Below are 18,153 nucleotides of genomic sequence, written 5' to 3'. Positions count from 1 at the left end.
TGTCCTGTACCACTGGCTGGCCTGTAGTACAGATTTTCCCCCCAGGAAGGGATGGGCACCCTGCCAGGGCTCACTGGGACCGCCGCTGTACTTGGGGATTGTCACCCAACATGGGAGACAGGCACCAAAGGACGAAGACATCACCCCGACCATCCTGGAGTTCTGGCTGGCCTACATTACAGGTGTTCCCTCCAGGCAAGGACGGGGACCCTGCCACTGCTCGCTGGGACCTCTGCTGTACTTGGGTATGGTCGACCAACAAGGGAGACAGGTGTCCAAGCCCGGATGAAGAACCCCGGACCATCCCAGAGCTCCGGCTGGCCTGTGTTACAGCTTTACCCTCCAGGAAGGGATGGGCACCCTGCCGGAGCTCACCGGGACCCCTGCTGTACTTAGAGATGGTTGAGCAACATGGGATACAAGCGCCAAAGGCCGAGACATCACTCCTGACCATCCTGGATTTCTGGCTGGTCTGCGTTACAGCTTTCCATCAGGGAGTTATGGGGACCCTGCTGGGGCTCCCTGGGATCACCGCTGAACTTGAGGATGGTCACCCAACAATGGGTATAGGCGCCAAAGGCTGGGGACATCACCCCCTACCGTCCTGTGTTTCTGGATGGCCTGTGTTACAGGTTTAGCCTCCAGGGAGTGATGAGGACACTGCCGGGACTTCGTGGGATGTCCGCTGAACTTGGGGATGGTCGCCCAACATGGGAGACATTCGTCAAAGGCCGGGGACATCATCCCAACCATCCTGGAGTTCTGGTTGGCCTGTGTTACCAATTTCCCATCGAGGAATGGGTGGGCCACTGCCGGGGCTCCCTGGGACTGCCGCTGAACTTGAGGATGGTTGATCTACAAATGAGACAGGTGCCTAAGCCTGGAGGCAGCACCCGGGTCACTCCAGAACTCTGGCTGGCCTGCGTTACAGCTTTTCCCTTCAGGATGGGATGGGCACCCGACCGGGGCACACTGGGACCACTGCTGTCAGTCTAGAAATATGGATACCTCTACTTTGAGACCGCAAACGCATTTTGGTGGCCGTGGGCCAACCATCTCATGCACGATATGACAGAATATAGGTTTTCGAGTTTGCCAATGAGTGGCCATTTTGATGTAACAAGAATCGCCATTTTTTTTCTAACCATTGCTCATTGCTTTCTGTTCCTATTGCTTCGCAGTATATTTTCCGCTTACACTGCTCGACTGTGAAACATTGTTGTCGGTATGTAAAAAGGACAAGGCCGCAGGGCCATGAGGATAACAAGAGTTTGCTGAAACACAAACGAAGGCAGCGCCAGGAAGAATGCCCGGCTCCCTCCCGAATGTGGCCTTGAAGCAGAGCTGCAGGGCATTTAATCATTTCACATCAGCCAGCCAGTCTCATTATATGGTAGAATATGTTAGAATAATACCGCTAAAGGCTTGAATTATGCTTTTCTAATGGCCCCCCTTTTTCTGAGCCCGCTAGATCATGTCGGCTCTCAGGACGCAAATAGCACCTGATAGATAGCAAGGTCCGGAATGCAACCCCCCCGTATGTAGTTCGCTTCCAAGAACAGAAGCGCTGTGTTCTATTCAATAACCGAAAGATGCCATTGCACTCACAAATTCCAAATTGTTACTAGAATAGATGTTTGAAGGTGTCATGTACGTAATTCACTCTCTTGCGTCCCTCGCGGTCTAGAGATACACTTCGCGGGGCGTGAGATCGAGTTGGCCAACTGAGACTTTTGCTTTGCAATAAAACCCTAGCTTTGGGAATACAACCTCGTGTCTGGCATCTCTATCGTGTGTGGCGACCCGCCTTGTTTCCATAGACGTCAGGGTCCCCTAGGGGCCCCTTTCAAGATGTTGCCTGAATAGGGAACCTCCCCCACTTGTTCCTTCGCGTAACGTTGTAATTGAGAAAGGCAGAGAACGGCAAGGACGGGACGATCGAGCCGGGATCAAGAGGTGTTCGGGGCGCCCTGTAAAAGTGATGAGAGACTCCTTTGCAGATCTGCACACATCTGATCCCTGATCGACGTGCCTGGCTAGAGAACAAGGAGGCAAGGGTCCCGAAATGAGGAGGAAGCCAAAAAACGCAGACACGACGTCCTTTGGTGCGTCAGTATACAGACGACTTGATTCATCAGGTGAGTCATTCCCCGATTCAAAGCATCCTGATATTGGTTGAGAGTTGACTTTGCAAAATCAAATGCCCTAGGTAAGGTTGATTAACCAGGGGGAGGGTTGAAACATGCTCGGGGTATTGTCCACCATAGCAGGTTTTTTCCGCTGTGATAGACAATCTTTGGAAGATGGCCAAATTGTACCACCTGGGGGAACGCCGGCGTATGAGATGTATGTGAAGTATGGAGTGGGTGCGATAATATTCTGTGAGACTTGGCATAGGCAAACCAGAAAGCAACACGACCATCAGTGGCCGATTAATGGTAGTTTTGAGATGGCGAGGATAGATAAAATGGAAAGGGTGTTGATAAGAAAGAAAGCGCGTCCTGCAGCATTTGAGACTATTAAAGACTGGAGAAAGGAAGCAATGCTCTGATTTATAAGCAGAGAAAAGCATGCGTACAGGCATAAATCAAAAGGTAAGGTAGCGGAAGAAAAAGAAGAGGAGGAGTGGACTGAGAGTCTAAGAAGGGCAGGCAGGCGTGACCAGTTGAATATAGAAAAGATATACCCACAACGAGAATTACATATAGCAGATGAATTGACCCATACAAAACAAGGCCCAAGATCAGAAGTAAGACCAGACACGTCAGTAGCTATTGCCCAGACCCCGCCCGTAGCCCAAGCTCCCCTTCTGGTAGCTCAAGCCCTCCCACAGCCACAGACCACGCACGTAACTCTTCCTTTTAGCCAACCAGGCCCACAACAGACACTCCCTGTTCCCATTGTCCCATCCGCACCTCCCGCCTTAGACACAGACTCGGTACCATCCGTTCCTCGCGGGGTTGAAGTTGAAACTGTGGGGGCAAGAGGCGGGACTGACCAATGGGAGTGCACGAGGGTAACCTGCAGCGCAATCAGCAAAGAAAGGAAGGTGGAATTGCAGCAACAGGCAGAGATGTATATAGACGGGAATGATGGGACGGCAACATTGGCTTCGATATATGACTTCCGTAGAAGCAACGAAAGACAGGTAGTTCTGGAATGCATGGGTGAATATTTAGTGGAGAAATGGAAACAGCTAATTGGGAAATTACCACCGCAGCGATTGTTAGATTTGAATGCATTAGCACGCTGTAGGGAGAGGGATGAAGAAGTGAGAGAACATGTGTATAGACTTTTTGAGCTTAGAGATGAATTAGATAATGATTATGTCGAAACATTTACTGCACCTGTCAAAGTGTTTACTACACCTGCGTACAGGAGTAGGGAAGTCGGGAGACCTGGGAAGGGGGAAAAGGGGTCGCATAATAAATGGCAGTAGTTACCATCGCCGGGGCAGAAGGAGATGGTGAACAAATTATCGTTGCTAAAACAGGTGGGGGCAGACTTGAAGGAATGTCTAATTAGAACACAGGTACTATTGCAGCAAGTAACAGGACATAATATAGGGCGAGGGAATGCACAAGGAAGGAGTAGTTCGAATATGCATGGGGGAACAGTGGGGCCGAATCAGTGTGCAAATTGTAAAGAGAGAGGACATTGGCGAGCGCAATACCCGCATCTACAGAATAGAAATGGGTCTGGTCAGAGGAGACAGCATAGAGGACACCCAGGAGAGAATGGACCAAATAGGAATAGTATGCAGCAGCATCATAATAACGGAGGTAATCAAAACCAAGGCCAAAACCAAAATGTCCCAAACCAGAGTCAGGGACAGCAAAATCAACAATATGGATATCAGAGTGGGGGAAATAGAGGGAAGAGTGGAAATGTTTTCGATAAACAGCCAAGCACGTATTACAGTAATAGTAATGATTACACATCAGACAATGTGTTATTTCCCCAATAGGTCAGCCCAGGAGAGGGGTCGGAACCAGTGTCTATTCCCGTGAATCAGAGAGGACCCTACGTAGAAATGAGAGTCGGGAATGAGGAGCACCGCTTTGTTGTAGATACAGGAGCACAGAAGTGTTCAATAGACCATCACTTGGTTCCAAATATACAACTGTCAGGGCAAAAGAATATTTCCGTAGGGTTCGCAGGTACACCAGTCATAAACCCAGTGTCCAAACCAGTCCCAGTTACCATAGGACCATTTACCGAACATTGTCCTTTCCTTCTAACAGAAAATTGTGGAGAAAATTTGTTGGGATTAAATTTGTTGAAAAAACTAGGTTCTGTTATACATTGCACGGCAGACTGAAGACCTCATTACAAGTCAGGCGGTGGACCATGGTGCTATTAGCACCATGGTCCATGCCGGATTCCGCCATGGTGGATGGCGGAATTACCGCCCCATTCCAATGTGAGTGGGGCGGTAATTCCCCATTCACCATTTGCCCTTCCCCATTCCCATAGGGCATAATGGGGATGGGGAAGGCACTAATTATGGCACCGTAAATTACGGTGCCGTAATTAGCACCAAGGTTGCTTAGCGCCTTGGACTTTAACGCCTGCAAAAAGCAGGCGTTAAAGTGTGAATCAGGCGTTAAGGGTTAACGGCGCCGACGGCACCTTTAAACCCTTAACGCCTTACTTGTAATGAGGGCATGAGTGTTTCTATCGATATGGCTACACGATGCCCCTGTGTCAGAATTCATGTCTGAAGCATTACCAGGGGAACTAAGTAAAGTACCAACCTGTAGATGGGCAATGCATGACAACGATGTGGGATGTTTAAAGATAGAGCCAGTAAAGATTATTTTGAAAGAAGGTGTTATCCTACCGCGAATACCCCAATACAAAATTTCGGTTGAAGGTGAGAAAGGATTGAAGAGTATTGTTACCGATTTGGTGAAATTAGGGGTAATAGAGGAAATCACAGGCAGTACAGCCCGATTCTTCCAGTTTATAAAAAAGGAGGTAATGAGGTACCATACCGTTTCATAATTGATCTATGCGCATTGAATAAGGTAGTAGATCCGCAATTTCCTCTAGTGCCAGACGTCACTACAATATTGACAATGATACCTGTTTCAGCAGAATATTTTAGTGTAATAGATTTGAAAAACGCATTCTTTAGTATTCCAGTGGACAAGGACAGTAGATATTTGTTCGCGTTCACATTAGGAGGACGATCATTTACATTTACGCAGATTCCGCACGGTTATACGGAAAGTCCAAGTATTTACAGTAGAGCATTAAAAGAACAGCTAGACATGCTGGAATTACCCATGGGTTGTGTACTTTTGCAATACATAGACGATATATTGCTAGCTGCAAACACAGAGGAGATTTGTAAAGAAAGCACTGTATTACTACTGTCACACCTAGCGGCACATGGCCATAAAGCTAGTTTGAAGACATTTCAGTATAATCGAAAGGAGGTGGCTTATTTGGGCTACCTACTTTCGAAAGGAGGGTGAAGACTAACGCCAGAATGCATAGAAAGTATTTCTTGTATGCCTATTCCAAAGACACAAAACGGAGTCAGAGCCATAATAGGCATGCTTCATATTGCCGACAATGGATTGGTAATTTTGCGTTAATTGTGAAACCATTAGTGAATTTAACTAGAAAAGATGCGGTTATGCCTTTGCAGTGGGATGAGGAATGTCAGAGAGCATTTGATGGATTGAAAACTGCATTATGCTCGGCTCCAGTTTTGGTACGCCGAACTATGAGAACATTTTTAGACTATTTGTGTGTGAAAGTGAAGGATGTGCATTGGCGGTTTTGACACAGGAACAAGGTGGAAGGAATAGGCTGTGTGGCTATTTTTCTTCTGCGCTGGACCCTGTAGCGCGCGCACTACCACGATGTTTGCCATCTGTCGCGGCGGCTGCTGCGTCAGTGAAACAAACGGAAGGGCTGGTATTGGGACACACTTTAATTCTGATGGTGCCACATGCCATAGACGTTCTATTAAATAGGACACAGACGCAACACCTCATCTCTGCTAGATTGACAAGATATGAGATTATCTTGTTCGCGCCCCATATCTAAATTATGAGGTGTAGCGCTTTGAATCCTGCAGAATTAATGCCACTGACCCTAAAAGAAATTGGGAAGAATGAATCACCCCCCCCACGATTGCTTAATGGTCACTGAGGAAGAAACCAAGGGAAGAATTGATTTAAGTGATATTCCACAGAAAGAGCTGGATGGAGAGTTATTTTGTGACAGCTCATGTTTTAAATTACCAGATGGCACGACAACTGCCGCATACGCTATCACTACCCTAGAGAGTGTTGTAGAAAGTAAAAGAATCCCCTATAATTCAGCACAAGCCACGGAAATAATAGCATTGACCAGAGCCTGCGAGATTTCTGAAAATTTGAATGTGAATATATATATACTGATAGTCAGTATGCTTTTGGAGTGGTTCATAACTTTGGTCGACTCTGGGCTGAGAGAGGGTTTCTGACATCACATGGTGCCAGAATTCAACATGGCCCTTTGATTGCATGATTGCTGTCTGCACTCACGTTTCCAAAGCGCCTAGCAATAGTGAAATGCGAGGCACATGAAAAAGTAACATGCAAAATAGGAGAGGGAAACGCGTTTGCAGACAGAATTGCGAAACAAACTGCCACTGATTTGAATACCAAGATGATGACTGTTCAGAAAGAGGAAGTACCCTGTATGATAGAAGATGGAGTTGCGACTGTCAAAGAAATGCAGGCCGAGGCTACGGCTGATGAAATACAGGGATGGGCAGAGGGATCTGCTGAGTTGGATTTGGAGGGTTGTTGGGTGGACAAGGGAACTAGAAACTGGATGTTGCCAAATTCGTATGTGACTGCAATGGTCACAATGGCCCACAGCCCTACGCACATCTGTGCCAAGAAAATGATACAGCACCTTTTTACAGTATGGCAGAATGTAAACATAAAAAAGAATGCAGAGAGGTTGGTGCAGAACTGTATCACGTGTTTACAACACAATGTAGGAAAGGGAACAGTGACTCCAACAGGCAGTTTTGGCCCGCCCTCCATGGCGTTTGAGGTAGTTCATTTTGATTTCATATGGATGGAGAGGTGCCAAATCTTAAAATACGTCTTGGTGGTGATCTGTGCATTCAGTAAGTGGGTGGAGGCATATCCTTTGAAAGATTGCACAGCAATGAGTCCGGCAAAAGTAATGTTGAAGGAGTATTTTTCCAGATTTGGCTTGCCCCGGGTCCTATGGTCTGATAATGGACCGCGTTTTGTAGGTGCAGTGGTATTACAGATATGTGCTGGTCTCCAGATTGATAAGAGATTCCATAGTTCAAGGCATCCGAGTTCTGCCGGTCTTGTTGAGAGGCACAACGGGATTCTTAAATCAAAGACTAGCAAGATTTGTGCGGAAGCAAATTGAATTGGGTGGATGCATTACCAATAGCACTATTATGCATGCGTACGTCTGTACAGGCTAAAACTGAGCTCTGCCCGTACGAAATCGTAATGGGGAGGCCGGCGAATGTTTGGTGCGCACCTCAGCCAAAACGACTTAGTGAGATAGAACATCCTGTGCTTAGTACTTATTGTGGCCTTTTAATGCAGAAATTGCGTTTGATTCATCAGCAGGTGCAGGAGGCATTACCAGTGAGATACGCCGGTCCGGGGCACGCGCTGGAGCCAGGAGACTGGGTGCTGCTAAAAAACTATCAAGTACTTTTGGCGACGCAGACGGCAATACGGGTGGATGGAACGAAGTCGTGGATCCATGCCACCCATGCCGAAATATTCCAACTGCAATGAAAGTCTTGCCTGACACTGATGACCGGAAAGAGACAGCGGTCCTAGAAATGAAAGAAACTGTTGCCAGTGAGCAGCCACCTAATCTGCCAAAACAAGAAGTGAAACTTGAAACAAAGCCTGAGACGATTGCCAAAGAGGGCTAAGGGCAAAGAGTGCCCCAACGTTGCCCAGCAGAATCGACATCACTGCTGACCGACGTGAAATCTGCCTTGCAGATACCAGCAAAACCAAATTGTGTAACCCTTTGGCGCCCACCAGCATTTGCCAGCACGCCAAAAAACGGATCTGCATCATTGGCGCGGTGCACACCAGCACCTGCAGTAGCGCCACAGGCTGACTTCAAGCCTGAATCTGAAAGTGCACCGGCACTGTTCACGGATCATATGATACCAGGAGCAAGGCGATACAACCTGCGGCCTTGGAAGACAAAGTGATCTGCAGTCTTTTTTGGTGTTTATGTCAACCTCTGGTTCAGCTCATGGACGGAGAAGGAACCAGAGGTGTAGAGGAGAGAAGTGTGAGAATTGTGCAAATCGGACAATTCAAGACTCGTGGCTCCTCGGTGCGATCATAAAAAGTACATGTGTCCGGAACCACAGCGGACAAGCTGGGCGCACATGGTACTATGGCAAGTGAGATAACTGATTAACAGTACATGTGTCCGGAACCAGAGCGGACAAGCTGGGCGCACATGATACTGAGGCGATAACTGATCAAAGGACCTCTGAGCAGTATAAGAAGGGACAAGTGATCTCGCCTAAAAACGAGTAATCGAATCCAGGCTAAAATGGACAGGAAAAACCGAACTGTGACAATTCCATTGAACTTATAAACATCAGAGCAAGCGCGACTAAGAGAGATATCCACGACGAACTGTGATAAGGAAGAAGAATGACAACGAGAAACATGCCGGGACCGGTTCCAGCCTCCTCCTGCACCACCACCGCTGAGAATGAGTCAGTTATAAAGACTATGGGCCTCATTACGACCCAGGCGGTAAGTTACCGCCTGGGTCGTACCTTTACCACCATGGCGTAAACTACGTTTACGCCATGGTGGTTGGCGAACTTACCGCCCCATTCCGAGGTTGGCGGGGCGGTAAGTCCCCAATCCCCATTTACCCTTCCCCATTCCCATTTTTGCCCCATAGGGCGTAATGGGAGTGGGGAAGGCGTTAATTACGCCACCAAAAATTACGGTGGCGTAATTAACATCAAGGTCCCTTAGCGCCATGGATTTGAACACCTGCTAAAAGCAGGTGTTAAAACCTCCATGGCGCTAAGGGACCTCGGAATCAGGCGGTAAGGGTCGGCGCTGTTTACGCCGCCGTAAACCCCTTACCGCCTGAGTCGTAATGAGGCCCTATATGTTTAAGAAAAACGCATGGTAAAACAAATTGTATGCTGGCACTAACGATAATAATGTGCTTTATGAGTGTGGTAGCACCAATATCGACGCCCAATATTATGGTGGGTAGAAACAATACACCCATTAGAAATGTTTTTACCAATAATTAATATATCCACTACTGAAAGCCCGGTTCAGGTGTTCAGGTGATCACTTATACCCTACCCCCAATGGAAGAAAAACACAGGGAAGGTTATGGAAATAACACCTTACTGCTGATAATTAACATGATACATGCAATCCTGAAGAAAACAAACTGCTGGGTATGTGCCCATTTACCACAGCATGCCGGAAAAGGAATAGGGTGATATGTGCAGCCATTACCATTAAGTTCTGCATGTAGTGCATCTTTAGGTACAATGTTCCATGGGAAATGGAATGAGATTAATACAGAACCAACATGAATGAGTTTGAGGAGATAATAATGAAGCCTGTGGGTTGTTCCATTTTCCATAAAGCACAAGTAATAGCCCCAGAGCCCACGAGGAAAAGTACATGGAAGATAACACGACAAAATAGACGAGATAGATTGTCCCCCGCCAGAAAAAACATCTGTAATGACGTTTCGTGTAAGAACAGAAGGGGACAAAGATGCAATTCCCCCATCTTGCACGGTGAATTATAGCCCATGAACTGTCCCTTTTCGTCTAAAAAAGAAAGGCTCTTTTTCAGTCGGAACATATACTGGTTGTATGAATACAGTGGTACTAAAATGGGAAATAGAACCAGTATACGTAGGTGATCCCGTTTATTTTATATGTTGAGAGAAAGCATACCCTTGGTTGCCCAGAAACTGGGGAGGTACATGTTACCTAGGGCTACTGTTCCCAGGAGTATTCCTCTTAGAAACAGCAGCCATGGCCAGATTATCCAAAACTAGAGTCAAAAGGACTGACAAAGGTGTTTTAATAGCAACTGATGTAGCGAAATCATTCATTCCATTCTTAGGACAGATAGTGAACTCCTGAAATATGAGGCAACTGTCCAGAATCCTAAAGAATACAATAAACACAACAACGGATATATTATTTAACATGCCATTGGAAGAAAGAGGAATCAGGTTAATGACGCTGCAAAATTGAATGGCTCTCGATGTGATCCTGGTTGATCGTAGGGGAATTTGCAAAATAGTGGGATCAGCATGTTGCGTTTATGTCGCTGACTATTCCCCCACAATCTTTGAAGCAATAAAGAAAATGCATGTTCTAAGCTCTGAACTCCCTACTCGAGAAGGGAGCTGGGGAATAGGATCTTGGTTTTGGGGAATACTGCGATCTTGGGGATGGAAGTTGATCTCAATATTAGTAGTGGTGTTCGGAATATTCCTAACGTGCTGATGTTTTATACATTGTTTACCCATAGTTTGTGCAGAGGTAACTGAGGGATGTACGGAAGGATGCATGCATATGATAAAGAAAAAACAACCTCATGATCAAACTAGCCCAGACCCAAATGAGATGAGAGCAGTAAAAGAGTTTATGGCAATAGATATTGATGAAGACAATGATGTCCACGATAGCATGCAAGACTCAGACATAAGTACTTCAGATTCATCATCACTAGAGGAGGTTTCAATAAATAGATGAGACGTTTGGCATACGGCCAAAGGAGGGTTTGTCAGTCTAGAAATACGGATACCTCTACTTTGAGACCGCAAACACATTTTGGTGGCTGTGGGCCAACCGTCTCATGCACGATATGACAGAATATAGGTTTTCGAGTTTGCCAATGAGCGGCCATTTTGATGTAACAAGAATCGCCATTTTGTTTTCTAACCATTGCTCATTGCTTTCTGTTCCTATTGCTTTGCAGTATATTTTCCGCTTACACTGCTCGACTGTGAAACATTGTTGTCTGTATGTGAAAAGGACAAGGCCGCAGGGCCGTGAGGATAACAAGAGTTCGCTGAAACACAAACGTAGGCAGCGCCAGGAAGAATGCCTAGCTCCCTCCTGAATGTAGCCTTGAAGCAGAGCTGCAGGTCATTTAATCATTTCACAGCTGCCAGCCAGTCTCGTTATATGGTAGAATATGTTAGAATAATACCGCTAAAGGCTTGAATTATGCTTTTCTAACGGCCCCCATTTTTCTGAGCCCGCTAGATCATGTCGGCTCCTAGGACTCGAATAGCACCTGATAGATAGCAAGGTCCGGAATGCAACTCCCCCCGTATGTAGTTCGCTTCCAAGAAAAGAAGCGCCGTGTTCTATTCAATAACCGAAAGATACCTTCGCACTCATAAATTGCAAATTGTTACTAGAATAGATGTTTGAAGGTGTCATAGTGGTCGGAGATGTCCATCATCACACCAAGTTCAAAGAAACCCAATAAAGGGGGGTGTTAAACATGTCATAGCTGATTGTTTGATATGCATTTTCTATATATGTAACTGATGTACGTAATTCACTCTCTTGGGTCCCTCGAGGTCTAGAGATACACGTCGCAGGGTGTGAGACCGCGTTGGCCAACTGAGACTTTTGCTTTGCAATAAAACCCTAGCTTTGGGAATACAACCTCGTGTCTGGCGTCTCTATTGTGTGTGGTGACCCGCCTTGTTTCCATAGACGTCAGGGTTCCCTAGGGGCCCCTTTCATTGCTGGACTTGGGGATGTTCTCCCAACATGGGAGACAGGTGGCAAATGCCAGAGCCATAACACCCAAACTTCCAGGTGTTCGGGCTGGGCTGCGTTTCATATTTTCCCTCCAGGGAGGGGTTGGTACATGTCCGGGGCTCCCTGGGATGGCCCTAAACTGGGAACGGTTGACCAACAAGGGAAAAAAGCGGCCACGGTCGGCAACATCACCCCAGGCCGTCCTGGAGCTCTGGCCGTGCTGCATTGCTTCTTTTCTCTGTCAAGACTCATTGGGACCACCGCTGTGTTTGGGGATGATTAACCCACATGGGAAACAGGTAAGCAGGGACAGGGACATCACCCATGATGATCCTGAAAGTTCTGGAAGGCCTGCGTTACAGGTTTTCCATCCAGAGAGGTATGGGGATGGGCTCTCTGGGACTGCCAATAAACTTGGGGACAGTCGACCTCTGCACCACCCGTTCCCTCCCATACAATTGACACTCCAGCCACAGTCCCGACCAATGCGCTGACACCAATGATAATGTATAATAACAAAAGGGCATGTCTACTACTTACATAAGCCAACAAAAGCTTCAGCCTGCTACAACTGTAAATGAAACAACAAAAAATAATTACCATCTGTGGTCAGCCCAGCAAAAACAAATCCAAACATTCAGGCTGCAATCTGCAAACCAAGGAAGGGTAAACTGCAAACTGATGGGAAATGAGAATGAGGGCAATGGGCATATCGAAACCCCCACCACCCAGAACATACTTTTCGAGATGGCCTAGTGGCTACTGCTGCCTCCCTGGGTTGGCAAACTGGTGGCCCAAACCTCCAAATTGCCATCCCAGGTGAACAGCAATGTTCTGCTGGCATATGGGGCAATTTGTGGCCCGCCCATCCCACCAAAATACCTCCCCAGACTGCCGAGTCCCACCCGCACCACCAACAATCCAGCTCCAGTCCCAACCACCCCACTGTGGTGGAAGCCTTGAACCCAAAGGTTTCTGCGCGCTGTAAGTAGTATAATGGTACGTGTACAGAAGTGGACAGAGCCTGTGGTGGTTGTGAACAGCCACTAGACTTTTGGGTGCATGGGCGGAGGCCATGGACCCAAGAGTCTGCGCACTGGCTGCAAGTAGTGTAATTGTATGTGTACAGAAGTGGACAGGGCCTCTGGTGGCTGGCTTATGTGTATGAGTTGTGGGTAATGGCAAGATTCTTGGGTGAATTGATGTATTATTATGTGATGCTTGTCGCCGGCTCCTAGACATTTGAGTGCATGGCCGGAAGCCATGGACCCAAGAGTCTGTGCACTGGCTGCAAGTAGAGTAATAGTATGTTTACAGAAGTGGACAGGGCCTCTGGTGGCTGGTTTTTGTGTGTGGGTTGTGGGCAATGGCCAGATTTCGGGGTGCATGGCTGTATTATGCTGTGATGGTTGCGGCTTGCTCCTACACTTTTGGGTACATGGCCTGAAGATATAGACCATAGAGTCTGCACACTGGCTGCAAGTAGTGTACAGAAGTGGACAGTGTTAAACCGTAATCATAAAACAGCACCTTATCATGAATATTGGCCTAAGCCCATTCGCGTTAAACAGAAAACTGCATTTTGTAATGGTCCAATTTTGGTTAAATTCGCCACCATTTTAGGAATCATCCGCCATTTTGATTTCGACTCTTGTTCCATGTTCTAAAATGGTGGACTGTGTGTTAGACTTGCAATCAAGCCGAATGACCTTTGAGTTTTGTTAATGTTTAGGCTGATCGAGAGCAGACTGTTTGACTAATCCAAAGAAACCTTGTGCTTCATATGGACTGCCATTCAAGTGTTGTCTGCGCTCACAAGACTCATTCTCGTATAAACAAAGAGACAATGGAAAAAAAACCTCTGGTCTTGTGTTCTGGCTGAACTGCATTGTAGAGATTTGTGGAATAAGGCTTACCCTGGATCAAAGAACCAACAGTATCATTGTGACTTCATGGACATATACACTTGTTTAATCCTTTGTATTATATTGTAGCATCTGTCATATGAACTAGGCACAATCTCTAGTCAGTGAATTATTAGCTTATAGAGAGGATGGACAATATTGCAAAAACGGTATACATATGTCGGTGTTTGGATGTCCAGCACTCTCACTCCTCACTGTGTCTGCTGGTACACTCTGCGAGGTGGTGGGAGTCAGATGGCTATCTGTTTTGCTTTGTAACTGTACAATAATAAAAGATAATTGCATCTTTTCAACCCAAAATTGGCGTATTTCATTTGTGGTACTAAGTCTCGATATTTCTTTGGTCTTTCAGACAGGAGCATCAGTGGTTGTGGCCAGCCACTAGACTTTTGGGTGAATGGGTGGAGGCCATGGACCTAAGTGACTGCGCACTGGCTGCAAGTAGTAGTGTAATAGTATGTGTACAGAAGTGGGCAGGATTTTTGGTGGCTGGCTTATGTGGGAAGTTTCTGGATACAGGCCACATTCTCGGGTGCATGGCTGTATTCTGCTGTGATGGTTGTGGCCTGCTCCTAGATTTTTGGGTGTATTGCTGGAAGCCATGGACCCAAGAGCTTCTGCATTGGCTGCAAGTATTGTAATAGTATCCGTACAGAAGTGGACAGGGACTTTGGTTGTGGCTAATGCATGTGGGTTGTGGGTACTGGCCAGATTCTTGGGTGCATGGCTGTATTATGCTGTGATGGTTATGGCCTGCTTCTAGACATTTGGGTGCATGTCCGGATGCCATGGGCCCAAGACTGTGTGGACTGGCTGCAAGTAGTGTAATAGTATTGGACAGGGCCTCTGGCAGCTGGTTTATGTGTGTGGGTTGGCAATGGCTAGATTTCTGGGTGCATGGCTGTATTATGCTGTGATGGTTGTGGCCTGCTCCTAGACTTTTGGGTGTATGGCTGGAAGCCATGGACCCAAGAATGTGTGCACTGGCTGCAAGTAGTGTAATAGTATGAGTACAGAAGTGGACACAGCCTTTGGTGGTTGTGGCTAGCCACTAGAATTGTGGGTGCATGGGTGGAGGCCATGGACGTAAGAGTCTGCGCACTGGCTGCAAGTAGTGTAATAGTATGTGTACAGAAGTGGACAGGGACTTTGGTGGCTGGCTTATGTGAGTGGGTTGTGGGCACTGGCCAGATTCTTGGGTGCATGGCTGTATTATGCTTTAGTGGTTATTGCCAGCCAGTGCACCCAAATAGTGTAATAGTATGTGGACAAGCCCTTTGGTGGCTTCCTTATGTGTGTGGCTTGTGGACACTGGCCAGATTCTTGGGTGCATGGCTTTATTATGCTGTGATGGTTGTGGCTTGCTCCCACACTTTTGGGTGCATGGCCTAAAGACATGGACCCTAGAGTCTGCACACAGGCTGCAAGTAGTGTCATTGTTTGTGTACAGAAGTGGACAGGACCTTCAGTGGTTGTGGCCAGCCACTAGACTTTTGGGTGAATGGGTGGAGGCCATGGACCTAAGTGTCTGCGCACTGGCTGCAAGTAGTGTAATAGTATGTGTGCAGAAGTGGACAGGTCTTTTGGTGGCTGGCTTATGTGTGTGGGTTCTGGGTACTGGCCAGATTCTTGGGTGCATGGCTGTATTCTGGTGGGATGGTTTTGGCCTGCTACTAGACTCAGGGCCGGTCTTAGACTACATTGCACGCCAGGCGGGAAGCATCATTGGAGCCCACCAAAAATGACAGTAACACACATTAAATGTTACTACGCCAGTGACCATGTTGTGTCTAGTCCATCTTACAAGGAATCAGTAAACCGTGGCACATTCACAGACTGCGTCCATATCCTCTCTTAGTTCCTACTTCCAGCACAACATGCTGCCCACACGAGTGCCACTAGCTTTACTGCAGTGGAAAAAACAGATGTTACTGTTACCCGCTAAATGGTACTTTTTTGATTGCTTCTTAAGTAATAAAAGCTGGAACGGTCCTCCTAAAAGTCTAACAGTTGTACAAATATATCTGGAAATCTACATATATGTGTACCTGGTCCCATGGGATGAACCCACCAAAGTGGCAAAGGCAACTGTTTTCACATCTGCTGCACAACAGTAATCTACATACTAAGTAATTGCTCAATATGAGCATCTAAAGCTTATCAAAGATGGGAATGTAGACAAACTACTGCCCACTTTTCTTACCTAATATCAATATTTCATTCATACTCTTCTTGCTCAAAAATATGTGAAAACCAATCTCTAAAATAATTTTCAGTAAGTTTTGGCATTTTAGCATATTATTATCCCTTTCGCTGCACATTTTAAATTGTGGGTGATTATTTCACACTTGATATTGGACCACTTGAGATCTCTGTAAACTGCCCTGCAGGTCACGACTTAAACACACCCCAGAAGAACTTTTGTGATACACCCATCTGAGTGGCAAACAGTAACTACAAAGCATTTTCTGTCATGCTTAATGTGCACAACCTTTGCACAACAAGCAATCAGCATTCATCAGAGCTAAAAGTTTCACAACGGAAACTTCTACACTGTTCATGTTAATTGCTGGAACCATTAATTGAGTGCTGCCCCTTGGAGGGGTAATAATGGTTACAAAGACTGTGTACAAAAAAAGGGGTCGACAGGATCAGTGATCCCATGGCCAGGACATTTCCGACCACCTGCAGGGTCATCCGTCCTGCAGCCATGACACATTCTGCTACTATATGGCCAATCCTGATGGTTCTCCCAATGGCCGCAAATGGCCATAGAAGCCCGAGAGACTGGTCCACAATGTCCCGCTTCCCTTCACTGTGGAAGATGTGCGGGTGAAAGCTGCCTTCTGGTGCTAACCTGTCCCTCATGCTGGCAGTACACCATGGATTACTATATTACTGTAAATGCATAATGATCTATTACCCACAGCATCAGTGCTGCCATTCTAACAGTTAATGTGCAGCAGGACGGGGCACTTGAGTGATAAGTCATAGACAGCTCTCTGACTCTGACACAGAATTGTCCCTTAATTCGAAAAGGTAGAAAAGAGAGACAGTCCTGTTGTGCCTAAAGTACTAGTACTATTGCTAGTCTGCATGTTCATAATGATCTCATACTTGGGATACCACAGTCATCCAGTAAGCGTTGTCATGATTTGCCAAATTCAAAGTTATTTAATTTTTGGACATAAAAAGGGTGAAAGTTCATACTGGACCTGTGATCTGCAGGCTACCTGCAGAAATCGGCAGCAGACACCAGTGTCTCTCCTGATTTATCTGAGCTATTTAACTGTGTCTGAAATCAGCCGTCTGCAGTCTCTCAATGTCTCTTCCAGTAGAGACATTAACCCACCAAGCTGTCTTACTGTAATTGGAAGCTCACATGAAAAGAGGGAACAGACACAATGGATAGAGTAAACAAAAAGAGAGACTTGGAAAGAATGCGGCACAACCAGTCAGATATCGTGTGACGGAGAAGAAACTACTGGGGAAACAAGCAGTAGATAGGAAAGGCAAACACATATGTTCTTAATAAAAAGGAAACAATATGAAGAAATGGTGGAGGCTAATAAACCTAAGCAACTCACAAAGGGTGGTGAACTGCAAAAAAGAAAATGCCAAGAGAGGCGGTAAGAGAAACAGCGCAAGAGGGACCCTCAACAAGCTTTGAAGATCACTACACTGAGCCCCACAGAGAGTCTCCCAGGAAGTCGGGGAGTCAACGGTAGCAGTAGAACTCTGCGGCAGACAGGAGTGCAAGGAATAGAGAAACCTAAGATGCCATGCTGGGCAGATGAAGGCGAGAAAGACTGCAAAGGAGTGACAAGCCAAGAGACTGAAACCTCAAAGAGAGGAGGGGGCAACAACTTGAGAGAGGGTTAAGAGACAGAGGGAAGAAGGGGCAGAGAGAGGGTGAGAGCGAGAGGGAGATGAAGACAGTGTGTGTGGGAGGACAAGGCAAGAGTAACAGGGGCGGAGAAAGCATGAGTGGAAAGCTTGCAGTTTCAGGGAGTTACTGGGAGACTGATAAAGGAGTGGGAAGGAGGTTGTCTGTGGGAGAGTAGGACGCAGGGAGAGGAACACAGAGAGAGATAGTGCCAAGAGGAAACAATTGTGAAATAGAAGCAGATGAGAGAGGAGAGCTATGCGATACAAGGAGCGGGACTGGCAGTGGCAGGAAAAGGGGATGGATGAGATTGTGTGAATTTGCCTGCCAAGAGACTTTTTTCTTCAAAGTTTTTGAAACATAAACCCTATACTTGTCTATATGATGTCCTCTTCCTGCAACTCGTTGCACTCCTGAGCATTTACAAATTGCAGTGCCAGAACTATGATTCCTAAGCATCTCTGTACTGTGTGACCAATAGGCCATGCTTTGGCTTTGCAGCTTGCCATCCCAATTAACTA

The sequence above is a fragment of the Ambystoma mexicanum genome, chromosome 7q, assembly GCF_040938575.1.
Source record: "Ambystoma mexicanum isolate Mex_15411 chromosome 7q, UKY_AmexF1_1, whole genome shotgun sequence".
In the NCBI taxonomy this organism is placed as follows: domain Eukaryota; kingdom Metazoa; phylum Chordata; class Amphibia; order Caudata; family Ambystomatidae; genus Ambystoma; species Ambystoma mexicanum.
The sequence above is the reverse complement of the archived record's forward strand: the minus strand, read 5'-3'. Positions refer to the sequence as shown.